This window comes from Poecilia formosa, unplaced genomic scaffold, assembly GCF_000485575.1.
Source record: "Poecilia formosa unplaced genomic scaffold, Poecilia_formosa-5.1.2 Scaffold184, whole genome shotgun sequence".
Taxonomy (NCBI): Eukaryota; Metazoa; Chordata; class Actinopteri; order Cyprinodontiformes; family Poeciliidae; genus Poecilia; species Poecilia formosa.
Window position 1 is genome coordinate 601,001 of NW_006800123.1, and position 17,564 is coordinate 618,564.

The window sequence follows — 17,564 nt, forward strand, 5'->3', positions numbered from 1 at the left end:
GATGGGGTGACGGTGACGTCATCGGCCAAAATTATAACTTTTAATATCTCGAAAACAAAAGCTGCACAAACGACAGTTTTAACTGCACAAACCTGCACAAACGGAGCACTAACGAACTAGCCCACTTTGGTTTGTTTTGGCGCAAGATGGGGTGACGGTGAACTCTAGATGACCTAAAAAATAATTTTTAATATCTCAGAAACCAAAACTGCACAAACGAAAATTTTAACGGCACAAACCTGCACAAACGGAGCACTAACCATTCAGACTATTTGCTGAATTTTTTGACGTGGGTGGGGTGTCAACTTCACACAGCTCCTCTAGCGGCGTGGGGGTGATAACACAACTAATATAATAATAATAATAATAATAGTCTTATTTATTATTAATTTTTCATTCTCTTAAGAATGTAGAGTTAATTAAATGATCTAAACAAGACCTTAAAGTGGTTCCAGTTTCTCTCGATGACCAACCTGTTGAAACTGTGGCAAATTTTAAATACCTTGGGTCGTTCCTGGACAGTCAGCTCAACTTTGCTGAAAACACTGACTATATTTTGAAGAACTGCTCTCAGAGACTCTACCTTTTAAGAAGACTTAGTAATCATGGGGTGACCCAACTAAACCCTAGTTTGGTCACCCCTATGTCTTGAATTTGGGGGAAAAAATCATATTTTATTTATCACTACAGAAGGGTTCAGTGAATGCGCATATGAAACTGGTGGGTTCGGTACCTCAAAAAAGGTTAAGAACCACTGGTCTAGAGCCTGATAACCACAATTGGAACCTCAATTTTTCTATGGGAACATTCAACATTATTTCTAAAACATGTTCAGGACCCAGAATGGGCAACGAACCGGATTGGTGGAAAAGGCTTATAGGAACTTTTTCCCAAATGTTAGGAGTAGCTGCTCTGCTGCACATGACAGTACAGGGATGGCAGCTGCTGCCTTTTATATAGAGCTGCTATATAAATACAGATATGTTTCAGGGATATGGATTGAGCTGTTATTACTGTGTTGCTTACAATTATATCATGTCACTGTATGCCTTAATCTACGACTTGAAAAAAGAAGCGTCTGTGATCACAGTTAATCATTTCCACTGGAAAAGTCACAACTTGGCAGAGCTCAAACTATGTTTTTATTACATTGTTCCAAAAATAAAATATTAACCAGATTTAACAACCTCGCCATGTCAGAGTCAATAGCTTCCCCCTTAAAGCTTTGGCAGTGGTTCTCTTTGGGGACCCGAGCAGCCGGGGTAAGTGGTGCAGAAGTTGTCAACCATCCAGACAAATCGTCTCAGTGCTGCGCGCTGCCCAGCCCACCCAGGAGGATGGAGCCCAGAGGAGGTCCGTCAAGGACAGCCAGAGGCAGATCCAGAACTGGCCCTCAGCCGTTTTTTTTAATTTTTTTTTACCCCTGCTAAAGTCATTTTCATCTGCGATTTTAGCTACCCACATCTCTCTCCCTCTCCATGTTGGACTTAGTGGAGCTGCAATTAGGATAGAGATTGTCTGTCACCACTTCTGCTTTTATGGAGTTGAATTAAACGGAGCGAAAGCAGCCTTCAGTGCGGGCCACCCCGCTCTGCTAAGGCCAAAGATGACACAGTGGGTGGAGATAAATTAATTTAAAAAAAAAGGGAAACTTTAACATGCAACATCAGGGATCCTGCAGCTTGTCGCTGCCTATCAGGTGCCACATTCATCGAGTTCGCTGAACAAGAAGCGGGGAGCCGCCAGTACCTGTTAGAAGTTTCTGAGCTGCAACAGAATATTTTTGCTATCAATCAACTTTTCCTGACAGCAACATGAAACAGAAACAGATGCCAACTGTCCTCGGTGGTAGAAAATGAAAATGTGACATCAGCAGATATAGGGAAGGAGGGCAGTTTGTAACCATCTGTCAGATCAGGGATATCTTTGCAGAGCTCTTTCTGTCAGACTCCTAGCTCTAACTGCATCTAAATATTTTAAAATATGTCTGTAGGCAATCATTTCCTGCACTGATGCTGTTGAAAAAAACGCACCAGAGCTTCATAAAAATGCTTTAAGAAACTAAAATCTGCTAATTATGTTGTAACAGCTCTTCCAAATGGTAGCTAAATACCATGGCTCACTGTGAAAAGCAGTGTTAGAATTTTAATCGTGCGATGAAGCACCAATTTCACATCAGTAATGACTTAAATGTTCTGTGAATCTCCCCTCTGTGCCGACAGTCCATGAGTCTCAGAAAAAAACTGAGAAAAGAAAACAAAAAAAAAAACAAAAACTAAAGGTAGCCACAGTTGTGCACGTCTCTATGCTGCTGTGGAATAAAGCAGAACACAAAGTGGTGGACAGTCCTCCAGAATGATAAATGCTGTTGCTCTTTTGCTGTATCCATTTATCTTTCTTTGTAAACACCTCTATACAGCTTATTCAAGGGAATCCAGCCTACACAGGGCTTTTCTTGCCCAGCTCTATTTCTGTGTATAAGCTGTGCTTCACCCTGTTCACTATTGATATTAATGTCATGGTTACGTGTGATGGCGAGTTGTAAAAATGAAAAATATCGTAAGGAAAGGCAACCAGATTTGTTATAGTCCATGTGTTTTTTTCATGTATTTTGTAACAATAAATATTATTATTATTATTACTATTATTATTATTATTATTATTATTAACTTTTACAAATCAAAAGCTAACCCCTAAGAGATTGAGACATTTTGTGGAATTCATCTTCTTTTAGTTCCAAGCCATTTTATGTGTTGTTGAATGAATATTCCCCCTTTACTGCCAATTTTTTGTCCTTACGGACAAATGTGTCAGGATGTTAAAGGAACCCATAAAGGGTAATAAACCAACATGCTAATTAACTCTTTTATGCTTCTCTGTCTCTTCAGTGGACATATTCAAAGGCTGTTGCCTTACATGTATGTGAGTTGATGGTTGTCTTGCTTTTTAGGGGCTGTATATAAAGTTACAATGTTATTCCTTCATCAAAAACATACCTGAAGTGTTGCTTTGATTCTTTCATGCATGCTTGAGGAATCCATGAAACTCCAGTGTTTTCCAGCAGCCATTTGGGGGTGCCTAAACGCTTGCTCTCACAAAGCACCACCTTTTTTCCACACAGCTCCTCCTCTGAGCTGCTGTCTCACAGAGGATCCCACCCCCACACCTTCCCCACTCGGGTGGAACTGCACGTTTGCTAAGCTTATGCTTCCTACGAACCACTCAGTCCTTAAAAACGGTTGTTAACGGCACAACCAAGCATAACATGAAGCTATGTTTTTTATAAAAACTGAAGGTAATATTTCCTCGATTGTAAAAATACATAACACTGCTACTTTATGCTACTTCATTAGACTCCAGTGTGTTGCCACTTACAACGCCATCTATTGACCAATTAACATAAATCACAAAAAAAATTGAATTAGAATGGAAGTCAGACAGAAGTTCTAGACTCTTCTAGAATATTTTACTAATCCTTCTTTAGCTTGCAGCTAACACTTTTACATCAATTGACATCAAAGGACTAATGTACAGTAATTGTAAAACTTTTGTTCTAGAGTTGACCCATTCCTATTTGAGTCTGAATATTTGCCCACTCCCACATTCGTGGATTTATCTGTAAAATGTAACTCCGGATTATTCCAGAAAAATTCACTTATTTGTGTATTTTTTCTGCTCTCAGGAATGAAAATGCATCACGGAAAGGTGAAATACTGAGGCGCAATGCTACTTGACACATTATTGGTCAGTGTTTGCAAAGCACCGTGCCAGGAATGCTTTTCAGTTTGACTGCCTGCACCCCTAAGACTTGTCTGCAGTGTACTGTCTGTATTTTTGCACCTCGTTCTTAAGCTTTGTGCATTGTTGGTAATTGTGGGGGTTCAGCTATCTGATTCGGGTGTGTTGGAGCAAGGATCCAGCATTTATAAGTTGCTGGATGGCAGCTGGGTTTAAGGCATGTTTGGGGTCTCAAGTATTGACTGAAATTAGTTATTTGTGGTTGTCCCTCGAATAATGGGGTCAACTGTGTTAAACTTTTGCTGGGAAGAAATAAATCAGCTCAGTAAAGTAGACGTCATCCCCTAGTGGCCATATTGTACCTGATATTTTAACACTTATGACAGATATTAAAAAAAAACAAAAAAACAACAACAACAAAAAAACTCTTCAATAGCAGTAGCTTCTTCTACAGTGAACAAATGGTCCAGAGCATAAAAGCCAAGTAGGGCGGTGAAGCTAAATCAAATGCAAATAGAGACAATGACAGGGCTTATGAATGTTCCTTTGACATACCAGATGAAACATTGATGAAGCTGAGGATGCTGTGGGACAAATTTATCCTGAAGAAGCTGAAAATGCAGAAGAAACTGAGGATTTAAAATCAAAAGGAAGGAAAAAAAACAGCTTAAAAAGAAGCTGTTTCAGTGTTTGAGTTTGGTTTGTGTTCCTTTGCTGAACTGATGGATTGCAGGAAGTAGGTTTTGTATATGCCTTCGTTCATAGAGGACATAATTTCCTTTTTGTTTAATACAAAGAGCGAATCTTTGTTTGTTGTAGAGTTCGCAGTTTGGCAGAGGTAAGTGGGAGTGTGAAGAATCAAGAGGAAGAGCTGAATAAGTGATGAAGTATGTAGACTCAGGGACGAGGTTAAATATTTTAAACTGAACCATTTCAGAAAATGGTTTTAAAAAACATGGTTCTACTGTTTAATTGAAAAAAAACCCCCCAAAACTGTTCATTCTTCAGTTTTTGAAAAAATAGAAGTTTGAACAAAGTGAATACCAAAATTTTAGCTACATTTTAGAGTTTGATTCATATGACAAAAAAACATGTTTTCATTAAAAATGTATTCAGAACAAAAAGGTTTTGCCCCTTTTGCAAACTCCTTTAGTTTTTGACACTGAAACGTTTAAAGAGATTTTAACATTAGGTTATATAGGGCCATTTTCCTGGCCCTATATGAAAATATGGTTTCCCTACAAACACATTAACTGGTTGCACCAACCTTTTCTTTAATGACCGCTGGGTAGAGAGAAAGTTTAACGAGATTCATCAGTGGACAGCCAAGTGGATTTGGATAGATTTTGTTTCTTAGCAAATAAAATCATAATTTGTATATTTTTTACTCTGGTTATATCAGTGTGATTTTGTGTTTTGATGAGGTGTAATACAATTAAGGGTGACAGTAAAGTAAAGGAAAAAACAGAAGATATCTTTTTCAAACCACTGTATTTTTTCCCAGTAGGACATAAATTACATAGATATGTTAAGATGAGCCACATATAACATACAGTATCATACCATGTCAGTATCATTTTTTCAATACAGCAAGAGTTGCACACACTGCACAGTCTTACTGGTTAGTGGCATCTACACTTAACATGCTGCCAAAGTGTCTCGGGAATGAACTCGGAGAACCAGCTGTTGCTGCCAGGCAATCTGGAAACGATTATCTGAGGTTCACCATTTTGCAGTTAAAAAAGATTTCTCTCAAGTGGAAAACAAAACAGCTGCCATTCTTCCCAGGAACTGGCTTCCTAACAAGTTTGCCCTGAACTCAGGCTGTGTAAGCTGCAAATAACCAGACAGCCATACCCTGGAGTCTGCAGACCTCAGTCAGAACGTTATAAGTCAAAGATAATGGGAGATCGGTTTAAAACAGACTAAACAAGTGTGGATAGTCTTGAAAAACTGCCAAAAGACGGTCTGTTCTTTCTGAAAAGAATTTGGCAGCATGCCTTGGGAAATATTTAGAAAATCTACATGCAAATAAACCACAAGACCACTGGAACAATCTCACTGGTGCAAATCAAACAAAAGTAGAGATGTTCAGCCATTTTAGTTGCCGTACTTGTTTCGTGGTAACCAACCATAACACATCAGCACAAACACTTTATACTACCTGCTGAAGCATGTTGGCAGAGGGGAAATTAGTATTATTGTTATTTTTATATTCACAAGACTTTGGTAGTGTCATGAACTGCGGATTGAGGCGATGAGGCAAATGCTGGGACCCAGGTGAATGAAGTGAAAACATGAGCTTTAAAAACAAGACAGTCCAGAAAAGCAGGCAGCTCGGCAGAGCGGAAACCAGGGCTCAGCACCGATAGCAACTGCAACACGAGGACTGACAACGACGGGAAACGAAAGAACAGACGTAACACGTACGGCAGGGCAGACGAGGATCCGACAAGAGACGGAGACAACAGGTGACATTAAATACACAGGGAACGAGAGACACCTGGGAACGATAAAGACAGGACGGCACAGAGACTCAGAAACAGAACCAAAAATAAACACAGAGAACTCAAATCACTACAAAAGTCAATACATAAATAAGTAAATACATGTGCATGCCACACTTTTAAGCTCTTAATCTAAAAAAAAAAAAAAAAAAAGGCCAACAGATATGAACACTTCTGCATCTGACATTGCACAGTTACGGTTATGCTTCCTGAACAATGTATAAACATTTGAACATTCATGATATATAGAGAATATGAACTGAGCTGTGATGACTGGTGGTAGTTGGAAGGACTACAAATCAATTTCTCTCTCTGGGGGCCCAAGCAGCCAAGGACTGGCCTTGTCCCTTGTGAATGGCAGCTTTGTCAACTGTAACTTATAAATGCTTGTCAGGAAGGCTGCACATTGACAGGCACACACGCACACAACCTGCTCTTTGTCCTTATAATTTATTCGTTCTTTGTCTCTTTTGCTTCTGTCAACAGTGTCTGGTATCAAAACGAATCTGAAAAGCTGCCTTCGTTTCCAATTAGCATGCAGTGGAGACACCATCATTTTGCATGCGAATAAAAGAATCCGAGAGGATCAAAAATTAAACAACCTTGTAGACTGACAGCTTCTGATTGTATTTTAAAATACACCAACACATATTTGAATAAATCTGCTGTTAACTTCAGCCTTCCTTCCGATTGAGGCTCTACTGGCTGTATTTAAAATAAGAGAAAAATAATCAAAACTCCAGCTGGATTTCCATATTTTCAGTTGTGAGTGCAAGTTAGAGATGCTTTACCTTGGTCTTGCATGTTTTATGAACACATTAAAACAAATGACACTGTTGTGTTTTGACGAGCTCACAGTGGATCTCCTGGGAGACAGTTGTTCCTGCTTGAAAAGCTGCAAACAAAAGAACAACTGGAGCAGAAGAAGCTGCAACGGTGATGTTAATCCAGGCCAAACATATCAAAAATATTACTTGTAGTAAATGGATAGAGAGCTCAGAATTTGGTGCAAGAGTCAAACAGCTTGTTACTTGGTAATCAGACTTTATTGTTCGTGGGGAAAAAAGTGAGAGAGTTTTTGTTCGTCCAATTAAATAACCAAGAGAGGACAGAGCTGTGGCAACACTTGCAGTACTGTTAATAAATATTTGGCCCCGCATAGATTTCTGCTTTCAAACAAATGTTAGTATCCGATAAAAAGTCATTAAATAAAAAAATTAAAAAAAACACTTTGTAGTTTAATAAAGTACATTTGCATTTGTCTTAATAATTCAGGTTAAAAAAGCATGTGTGTAGTTTACTGTGTAGAAAACAAACATTTTGTCATGAGGTGTGTGGATGGTGGTGGTGAGGAGAGACGCCGAGACCCAGGTTATAGTGATGATGATGAGTTTAATGATGAAAAATGCTCTAACAGTCCAAAAAACAGGCGGCACGGCACAGAAGTTAGCACGCAGCTAAATACCGGTAGCACTGACAACAAAGACTGACATGATGAGCTAATGCCAGCACAGGACTTCACAGTTCAACTGTGTGGGTAGACTAACAAAGTCGACATTGACATACGTTAGACAACATTAGACATAGACATTGACAAGGACCCGACCAGGAACACAGACAACAGGTGGGTTTAAATACACACGGGGTAATTAAGGGAATGAGACACACCTGGGGAGCAATCAACGGGGAGGACAGGACAGAGACTCACAGGGAAACAGGAAAACATCGAAAAACTCAAAACACACAGAAAACCACGGATCATGACACATTTGATACCAATTTTTCAAAAATTTCCTACTAACTAAATTGAGCTCTGTAACTTTAATTGTAATCGAAACAGAATCTAAAAATAATCCAGGAAATCACACTGAATTGTTTTTAAGTAGTTAATTTGCATGAAATGAAGTATTAAATCACCAGCCAACCAGAAGGAACCCAGGCTCTCACAGGCCCGTTAATGCATCTTGAAGAACCATTCCTGTTCTTCATTCATTACCTGTTTAAAAGACACTCAGTCAATCAGTCTTCAACCTCTCCATCATGAGCAAATCCAGAGAAGAGAGCTGTCTAAGGACACCGGGGACAGACTGCAGCCCTGCAGGAGGCTGGAACAGACTACAGGACAAAAGCAAACTGCTGGTGAGAAAGCAACGTCTCTTGAAGCAATTGTTAAAAAATTAGAGAAATTTAAGATGACTGTCAATCTCCTTTGGGCTCCATGGGACGTTTCATTTTTTAAAATATTGTATCAAATACATATTCCATACAATACAATGCAAATTAAGTGTTTATAAATCACACAATGTGATTTTTTTTAAGATTCTGTCTCCCACAGTTGAGGTGTACCTCTGATGTAAATTACAGACCTCACCAGTCTTACTAAGTAGGGAAACATGAAAAATCGTTTTTTATCTAAAATATTTATTTTCTCCACAATACAACTGACACAGCAAAATGATGTTGTCAAGGAATGCTGTTTTACGACCTGCATATCAAGAAAAATCCTGTTGGCTAGTAGTTTCAGACTTTGTCCTTGAGCGTCTCAAACCGGCTGTCCAAAACTCTTGAAAAAGAGAGAAAGTGTTGAAGGACGTGCTCCGAGCAGGAAATCCGGCCAACTATCCAACACTCTACAAACACAAAACTGATCTCCCTACCCAAGATGGCTGCTGGCCTGAATACACAAATTCATACATCAGTATGCTTGTGAGTGGCGAACATGATGATCACAGCGTCCCTCCGATGTCGAACACTGGAGTGTGTGGGCTGCGGTCTCAACCGGAGATAACGAAGTGTTTCTGTCTTGGATAACAAGCACTCTTTAAGCACTGCCATTGTCATCTGCCCTTGTGTCTCACAGTGAAATCTTTAACAGCATGCAATCATGAGACTCCCCATGTCAGCCTGTTATGTGAATAATGGCTCATTGCACCATGACACCTCTGTAATCATAACAGGATGTGACACCCTCCCTCCCTTCTCTGTTTTTTGGTCTCGCATACACACACACACACACACACACACAAAATGTGCACAGTCTCAGACGGTGCATTACTTTGGTGTGACTTCTGTATCTACTTTATCTGCCACACTAATGCCACACCGTGCGCCTCAGCAGGAATTTTATTGGCACTACTCGGCAAATACTGTCGCATTATTCAGTGGTCCAAATGAATCTATGGTCTGTGAAATCATTCAAGGGGTGTAATGATGAGCCATCAAAGATCTGCTCTGACTTTAAGAGCAATAAAACACACTGATAGAGTAAGAGTATCAAATTTGCTGACACGATGGAATATGAAAAACTGCCTTTGCAAACTTAGTGTGCACTGCACTCATTTTTCTGAAAGTATATTTTTCTATTGAGGGCATAAAAGTCATAAAATCTCCAAGGCACCTTAGTGCATGTAATGAACAGCTTATGTTTAATTATACATCCTGATAAATCTTAAAGTTTTAGTTTTGCTCTACAGCTTGCTGTACATAAAAGAGCCAAATCTATATTACAGAAATTAGCTAATTGTGTATTTTACTCATTTTCAGTAATGTGCTTCATATCCAACTCATTATACATGGACGGGATGGACAAGTGATTGGAAAAGGATGTTGATGGTTCATCAAGTAGAAGGAAAACAATCTTACATTTTTTCTTTGAATTAAGATACAACATCTTGTAAGACTATTCACAAGGTTTGAACTTTTCTTTTTTTTTTCTATTTTTTTACATTACACACAAAAACGTCTCAGCCTCAGCAAAGTGTTACTTAAGGGTGGCATTTGCAAATCAGACAATCAGTGCCATTTTTCCTAGGTGCTAATTGACTGCACCCCCAAGAGTGGAGATAAGGAATACTGTAGATGTTAGCTTCTAGTGCCAAGACAGTATCAGTATCAAATCATGTAAATGTATGTTTGGTGTTTGAATGATTAAAATAGGGAGTTGTAAACATTTTTAGACGAGGTCCCAAGTATTGATGGATTTTAGGTACTCATGGCCGACTGGGGTGCATGACTGCAATGAATACCGGAGGTCGACTATAGCGCAAAACTGTGAAGTGGATGGTGAATAATAGTCTTCAAAATTTTTGCTCACAATAAAAATAAAAAAATAAAAAGTGTTGCATGCATTTTCTATTCAGCCTCTTTACTTTTCTACCCCTCAACATAATCAAATGCAAATACTTGACGAATAACTCGCCTAACTCAAAAAAAAAGGTTACAATTTAGTCCCAGGTTTAAGTCCGGCTGTTCTGTGAAGACCTCAGAGGCTTTTTAAAGAACATTAGTCAATAAACAGAATCATGAAGCCCAAGGAACCCAGTAGACAGGTCAGGAAGGAAGTATATACATATATGTAAAATCACAACTGCAAACTTACTAAGATATGGTCATCCACCTAAACTGACAGGACAGGAGATCATTAATCAAAGAAGCAGCTAAGGAATAATATTAAGCCTTGAGAAGCTGCAGAGATCCACAAGTTTAGATGGGAGCACTCCATGCATCTGTCCTTTGTGGAAGACAGGCAAGAAAAAGGCTACTGATGAAAGAAAACTGTGAGGAGAGATATTAAAAATGTAACACCTGTGACATACACAGAACAGCAAAACCACTGAACAAACAGACGTTTTTGGGTTACATGCAAAACTCCATGAATGGTGCAACACCTTCTATACTTCAAGCCTTAAAGCACCAGGAAGAAAACCTGCCGGAGCGAACAAACAGCCAGAGCTACATTGTTTTAGACTGGAGCACGTTTCACTGATGCTTTAAATATAGTCTGACTAACCTTGATAGAGCCTGCAAGGTTGGTGTAAGGGAATAAGGTCTGAGAATTATGAGAAGGTATTGTCAGATCCTCCCCTGCTTTATGGTCACTGCTGTTACACATTTCAGTCTAAGATGCTAAACAAGATTGTTAATGTTACCATTTTATATTATGATCATTCCTTGACCTTTATCCGCATAAATAAGGGTGTTTAACCTTGTTACCATGTGCTGAAACTGTTGAAAAGAGTGATTTTAGCGCAATGTTCAGTGTAAGTAATGTTGACATCCTTCAAGGTTATGCAGATTTCAGTTTGATCAATGTGTCCGTAGTGCAGCCAATGGGGAAAGCAGCTAGCTGGCAGTGATACATTAAAGTAACTTCCACAGCCGTCAGTCGTCATACTCTTGTTAATTTTGTACACAGAAAGCAGGTGTACAATGGATTCCAGTAATTAGCATGGATGCAAATCTGTCTGTCTGTCTGTCCGTCCATGCAGAGTGACGGGAAGCTGGTGCCTAAGGGCAATGTAGAGAAACCAATTAACGTAACAATCTTTTTTTGAGCTTCAAGAAGAAACCAGAGTACCTGGAGACAATCCACACATGCATAGCTCCAAGACACGACTGGAACCGCGACCTTCTCGCTGTGAGACAAAGACACCACCACCAGTGCAATGGTGCCATAATGCTAAGCATAGCAAAAAAACAAGTAAACAGAAATGACTTGGCAGTCTTGGACCAGATTATACAGATTAAAATCCATGTGTCCATTATCTCCTGCCAACTGTGATCAGGTCAGGGAGGTAACCCTCCAGGAGGGAAACCCAGACATCACTCTCCCTAGCAATACTTTTCAACACATTCTTTGATGTACCTAAGCTTAAATATTGGTGCACCTCAAGTATGTACACTGTATGCATATATTTACAGTATCTAGATATATAAATGTGGCACATGTAATAACAGAAAGAATAAAGAGCATTTTATTACACAATTAACCTTGCAGTGCTTTAAAAATAACCTTGATCAAATATGTCGTCTTAATTGGCCACATTTTAGTTATCTTTTTTTTTTATTTGATTTGATTTTCTTAGTTAGAAAGAAAACAAATGTGAATGAAAGCATGTTCAATCAGAATGTAGCCGTGTTTATTTTAGCATAATATGGAGAAGCACAGAGGTACAAAATTTCTTGCTGTGACCAGATTGCAAATTCTTTTGACATAATCGCAGTGCTGTTTGACACATTACCATAATTAAGATGCTAATTACCGTATTATCTTTGAAAAAAAAAAGCTGAATAATGAAGGTAAAATAATTCATCTTGAGTCTAAATTTAGCAAAGGTTTTTAGGTGTTTAACTGTGAATATGGATTCCTTGTCTAATTATCAGTAGTAAAACAAACCAGATGAATCCTGATATTTGGTTTATGAGAATGTGATAAGTTGACATTCTTGGAAAAGCTAACTTTTCTTTTAAATCACAGTCTATGTGAAATACTGTAGTCCAGGTTTGTTTACAATATGTTGCAGGTTCTCTCTTCTATAATACTAAAGTAATGCTAGTGTCAAAAAGCACCATGTTAGCTGCTTTCTTTTCCAATTGTAATGAATAGATTTTGAACAAGATGATCAAATGCAGTCCAGTCTCACTAAAAGAACGGCAGAAGTGCCCTTTATTTTAGCCCTGGTGGTAAGCTCTCAGCCCTTGCCTATTACACAGCTGTCCTTGCTGTGGATCAGAGCCACAGGTGAAGATTTAAGAAGCTCATTCTCAGTAAAACAGGGAGAAGATTAGCAATGCAACATTGTTTTCAAGTAAAAGAACCAGTAGGAGCATGGTTCACTAATATGGTTACAAGGCCACGTTCCTGAGAGAGGCTGAATCAGTCTTTTATTTCTCTCCAAGAGTTTTGATGAAAGAACCTTGATAACAGTATCACATAATGTAGCATATCTGTTCATTTTAAAGCTGTACATTACTTTCCTATATATCCAGCATGAAGGCTAGCACCATAGCTAACCTTCAGCTAATGATCTGATTAGGCAAGTTAGAGCTTATGAAGCAGGGAGATGTGGAAAATCAAGCCGGTAGGCCTTAGAAATTTGATTATATGATACACAACTGAACCAAACCACAATTAACCGGTGGAAACAGTATCACACAATCTTTGCCTTCACCTAATCTTTGTGGACACCAAGGCTCTGACACTGACCTGTACTGATAATCTGCCTTAGTTGGAAAGAAAATATAGCAAAGTGGACACCAGCATTTGTGAGGGCTAGAGTTCACAAGCACCTGGGAACAGCTGAGATCTATGAATATTTGAGTAACCACGAGTACAATTAATGGTTCAAACACGAAATATATGCATTAATGCATGCAGTGGAAGCTGTCTTAACATTACAGCAGAAGGTATCATTTATAATTTTCATGATTTCAGCTCTAGGGGGTTCAGCCAGGAGGAGAGCAGCAGCTCAATGAACAGCTAGGTAATGCTAGGTAATTATAGTAATTATACAAAACTGAAAATAATTTCATAACATTGTTAAGTTTACTGACTGACGTTTATATCATTGTGCAAATTTCATGAACATTGTTGATGTTCAGTCTTTGGAAATTTTGCAAATAGCTGCTGCAGAATTTCATCATTGATCAAGAAGAACCAAAGACACTCAGATCAAGTTTTAGTCTGAGGTCCAAGTTCACTGTTGTCAAACGGATGAAAACTTGCTTGTGGAACAAGTCCATTCATTGACATTGTCAACATGGAAACTCTGGGAAACTTCATATCTTACTTCTACATGAGTCTTAAACACAAATACAACTGACAGCCAAACAGATGTGAAGGTCACCAAACTGACGTGGGACAAAAGTTCCAGGGGTTACAACTTCTGCCACTAGGGGTGACAAACCAACCCTGGACTCAGAAGACAGAAGTAAACAGATGGATCATTTCAAATGCGGTTGATTTTTTCTAAAATGTATGAATATTGGAAAAAGTACCAATTGTTAAAAAAAAAATTCTTATCATTATTCATATTCATCAACAGTTTAGACGTGTTTTCCATTTTGATCATATAAATCTGCTGAGAAGGTCAAAGAATTGATTGCACAGGGTGAGACTTCAAATCTGAGCAATTTCATGCTAAAATTGGATTGAACACTTCACGTGGTTTTGACATTTGAACAGTTTCTTTTCTGATTTCTGAGAGGCTTTTCAGCGAAACAATAGGCAGAATCCGATCAGCACTGATGAACGTAATTGAGGTCAAAACTGAAAATCTCATGTCGAGACACGTCTCTGCTGTTGCCAGGGTCTCTCACCAACAGACTCGCACATGATCCCGGCTGGTATGAATTGTAAGTCTGTTGCCTAGCACTGTATCTCCTACCCATCATTCTTTCACATATGCCTCCCTCGCCTTCTTTCCGTCCTTTGTAGGTGGCTCGTTGCTGTCACCACACACTGTCTGTGGGGGGATAGTGAATGCCTCACAGGTCTGCGGTATCTCAGCGCCCCATCTGTCATCGCCGGTCAGCCTGGCTCCGTGCTGTGCTGAGGGAACATCAGGCGTGGGCAGCCCACCCTGCTGCTTGGGCTTCATGATTTCAGTGTGTTCTCACAGTTACAGAATGGCTCAGAGATTGGATTTGTGTCAGGCCAAACAGCAGGTTTCAGCAGATATCAGCTGTAATCTTTGTGTGACCCTCTGCTGAAGGTTTTTACAGCGTCAGCAGTTATCATGTTGTGCATGACTGGATATGTCCAATGACATCCATTCACATCAGGTAACTAAATGAAATGGCTGACAGCATAACCAGTGTGAGGATATTTACCAATGTAGAAATGCTTAAATCACTCAAACATTTTGCTTGGAGTAAATTTTTCATATCTTAAACGACTGCTTTTAAACTGGTCCAAATAACCGTCATCTCAGTAAAACAAATAAAACTATATGGTTAGACACAATACTGTGAAAAACCTGATGTTTTCTTTAGTCACACTTAGGGATGGGCAAAGTAGACTTAAAGTTTGTTCATGGTATTTTGTGTTACTACTGTGATAACAATAAGTGACAATAAGAACAATGTATTACTGTATGACTGTAACAGCATGACACTCAATCGTAGCCTCATAAACACAAATACAATTCTCCAAAAACATTCTCCTCTGTAGGTCACCAGTCACATAAAATAGTGTAATTCGTGTCATTAAACTTCAAATCATATCTGCATTTAATCAAATATTCAACTTTATTGATGCTTTCATTGAACCAACAGACTAACAATCCCAACAGTACGGACAGTTTTGAGGTTTTTAAAACATTGTTAACTGGAATTGATCATGACAACGATAAGTCAAAGTCATAATCAGAATTTTATCACAATAAATGATAAAGGTTGTGTTAGGATTTCTGTGTGTTTATTTTGGTTTCTGTGTCAGTTGAGTCTCCTGTTGTCCTGATTGCTCCCAGCTGTGTCTCGTTCCCCTGATTCCTCTCTGTGTCCCTTGTTCCTTGTTGGGTCCTTGTCTGTTCTGTCCCTGGTTGTGTCATTTGTGAATTGTCTTCCCTGAAGATGCCAGCGCTACCAGTGTGATTGTTCTTGATTCTGCTCACCTTGTGCTGCCTGGTTTGTGGATTAATGTCTTATTTCTTCATTAAACCGTCATTATTATTAAACTATCTGGATCCACCACGTCCACCTCACCACCTCCATAACCGCACATCATGACAGACTACAATAGAAACACTTGCAGTAAATGTTACATTTTTAATGGACAAATATAAGTTGAGTAAATTTTAAAAAAGCTGTTCAATTTATTAAGGGGGAAAGATTTTCCTACCCACCTAATCCTCGATGGTTTTCACTTTACTGTGGATGAGTTTTGATCAACTCTTTTAATTAAATTATTTTATTTAAATCACATTAGAGATCTTGCAGTCAATATAAATAATACATAATCTATATGGGTTAAAGCTTAGACTTTGACGATAAACCATTTTGTTTTGAGCTACCTATTGGTGGGTGTGTTTTTGTGTTTTGGTTCTTTACCCTGCTGCATAACCCATGATCTAATGGCAGGAGACTTTTCTTCAGAATTGCGTAGCCGAGAGCAAAATTCATGGTTCACCATGATTGTGGTGAGTTGTACAGCTATTGAAGCCAGACCATGGCACTCCCACCACTACATCTGGTGTGTTGGTGTGCTGTTTTTTGTCTTGTTTTTTTTTTAAACCCTTAATTAGATCAAACAGGGTGCAAACTTTCCAGAAGGTTCCAGTTTACGATAGTCTAGTTTCTCCTGAGAATATTTACCCAAAGTCATGGTGATCATCCAGATGTTTTTCCAGATGTAGGATGGGCGTTGGTGGTGTTTTCTTTCAGCAGTTGTGCCTTTAAAACTCTCACAGTGCATGTGTGTCATTTTTACCCACTTTTCTTGATGAATCAAGAGCACTAACCTTAACTGACACAATGAAGGCAAGCAGTAGTTTGGATGTGGTTTTGGGTTTTTGTGTGTTTGGATGTTTCTCTGGAGTCTTTGAAAGGTATTTTTGACCCTTTTCTACATTGTCAATGACTAATCTTCGTTTCAAGGGTCTTGAAATTTTCAGGCCTGTATGAAGCTAGTGAAATTGAACTTAACTTTCTAAAAATATTTGATTATTTACAGTCAAGTCATGATTTGAAAAGGGGAACAATTGTACTGCGAGTAACATTGGTTTGAGTATGTTTTTTTTTCTTTTTAAGAAACAAAACTAGAATTTCAAAACTACTTTTTGTATTTCCTCAATGCCTTTGTCTGGCAATCAACTTGGTTTGACGATCTTAAACATTTAAGTGTAACAAATAATTAGAAACAAAAGTATTCTGTTAGATTACACATACTCCAACATTTCCCATCCAACAAAGTCCTGTGGCGTCCCTGGTGTTTCAGGCAAATCCAAGTGAAAAAAAAAACAAAAACATTCTAGACACTAGAGATGAACTTGGATCTCTTTGACTTAATCCACCATCATCCCTCTAAACCTGTGAAAGCTGCATTGCCTTCTGGTACAACGGAGATAATGCACTTGTTGGTTGGTGTCAAAGTTGTGGCAAGCGTCAATATGAATGTATTTACAATAAATTAGAATATGTGTTGCAATGAAGCTCGTTTATCAACTTTAAAGTAGATTTTAAAAATAACTTTTAAGCAGGAATTAAATGTACTTTTCATTAAGTCCATTTTTCTGTATTCAAAAAAAATATTGATCTGATGTCATAAGCACAAAACCATTATAATTATCAACACATAGCTTTGAGAAATTCACCTCAAAAATGTATGACAAACATTCTTTAAGTCTGCATAAATCATCTGGCTAAATCGAAATTATTTTGTGCATTTTGTAAATGTTTTATAAGCAGCTTCAGCTGGTGCTGTGCTCTTGAGTGGGACTGCAAATGATAGAGAAGTCAGCATTAATTAAGAGAGAATAAAAAGAGCAGACAAAAGTGTCCTACAGCACCAAGAGAAGGAAAACAAATGACACTTCCTGTCAT

General features: G+C 38.6%; 1 long non-coding RNA gene across 1 annotated transcript; it reads right to left on the reverse strand.

The window, feature by feature from the left end:
* Positions 1 to 6: 6 nt before the first annotated feature.
* Positions 7 to 16,753, reverse strand: LOC107837866 (uncharacterized). Its single transcript, XR_001663915.1, has 3 exons — positions 16,740 to 16,753; positions 16,205 to 16,206; positions 7 to 315 (listed from the first exon to the last, which is right to left on the reverse strand). It is a non-coding gene; the product is annotated as an uncharacterized LOC107837866 (long non-coding RNA).
* Between the last annotated feature and the right edge of the window lie 811 nt (positions 16,754 to 17,564).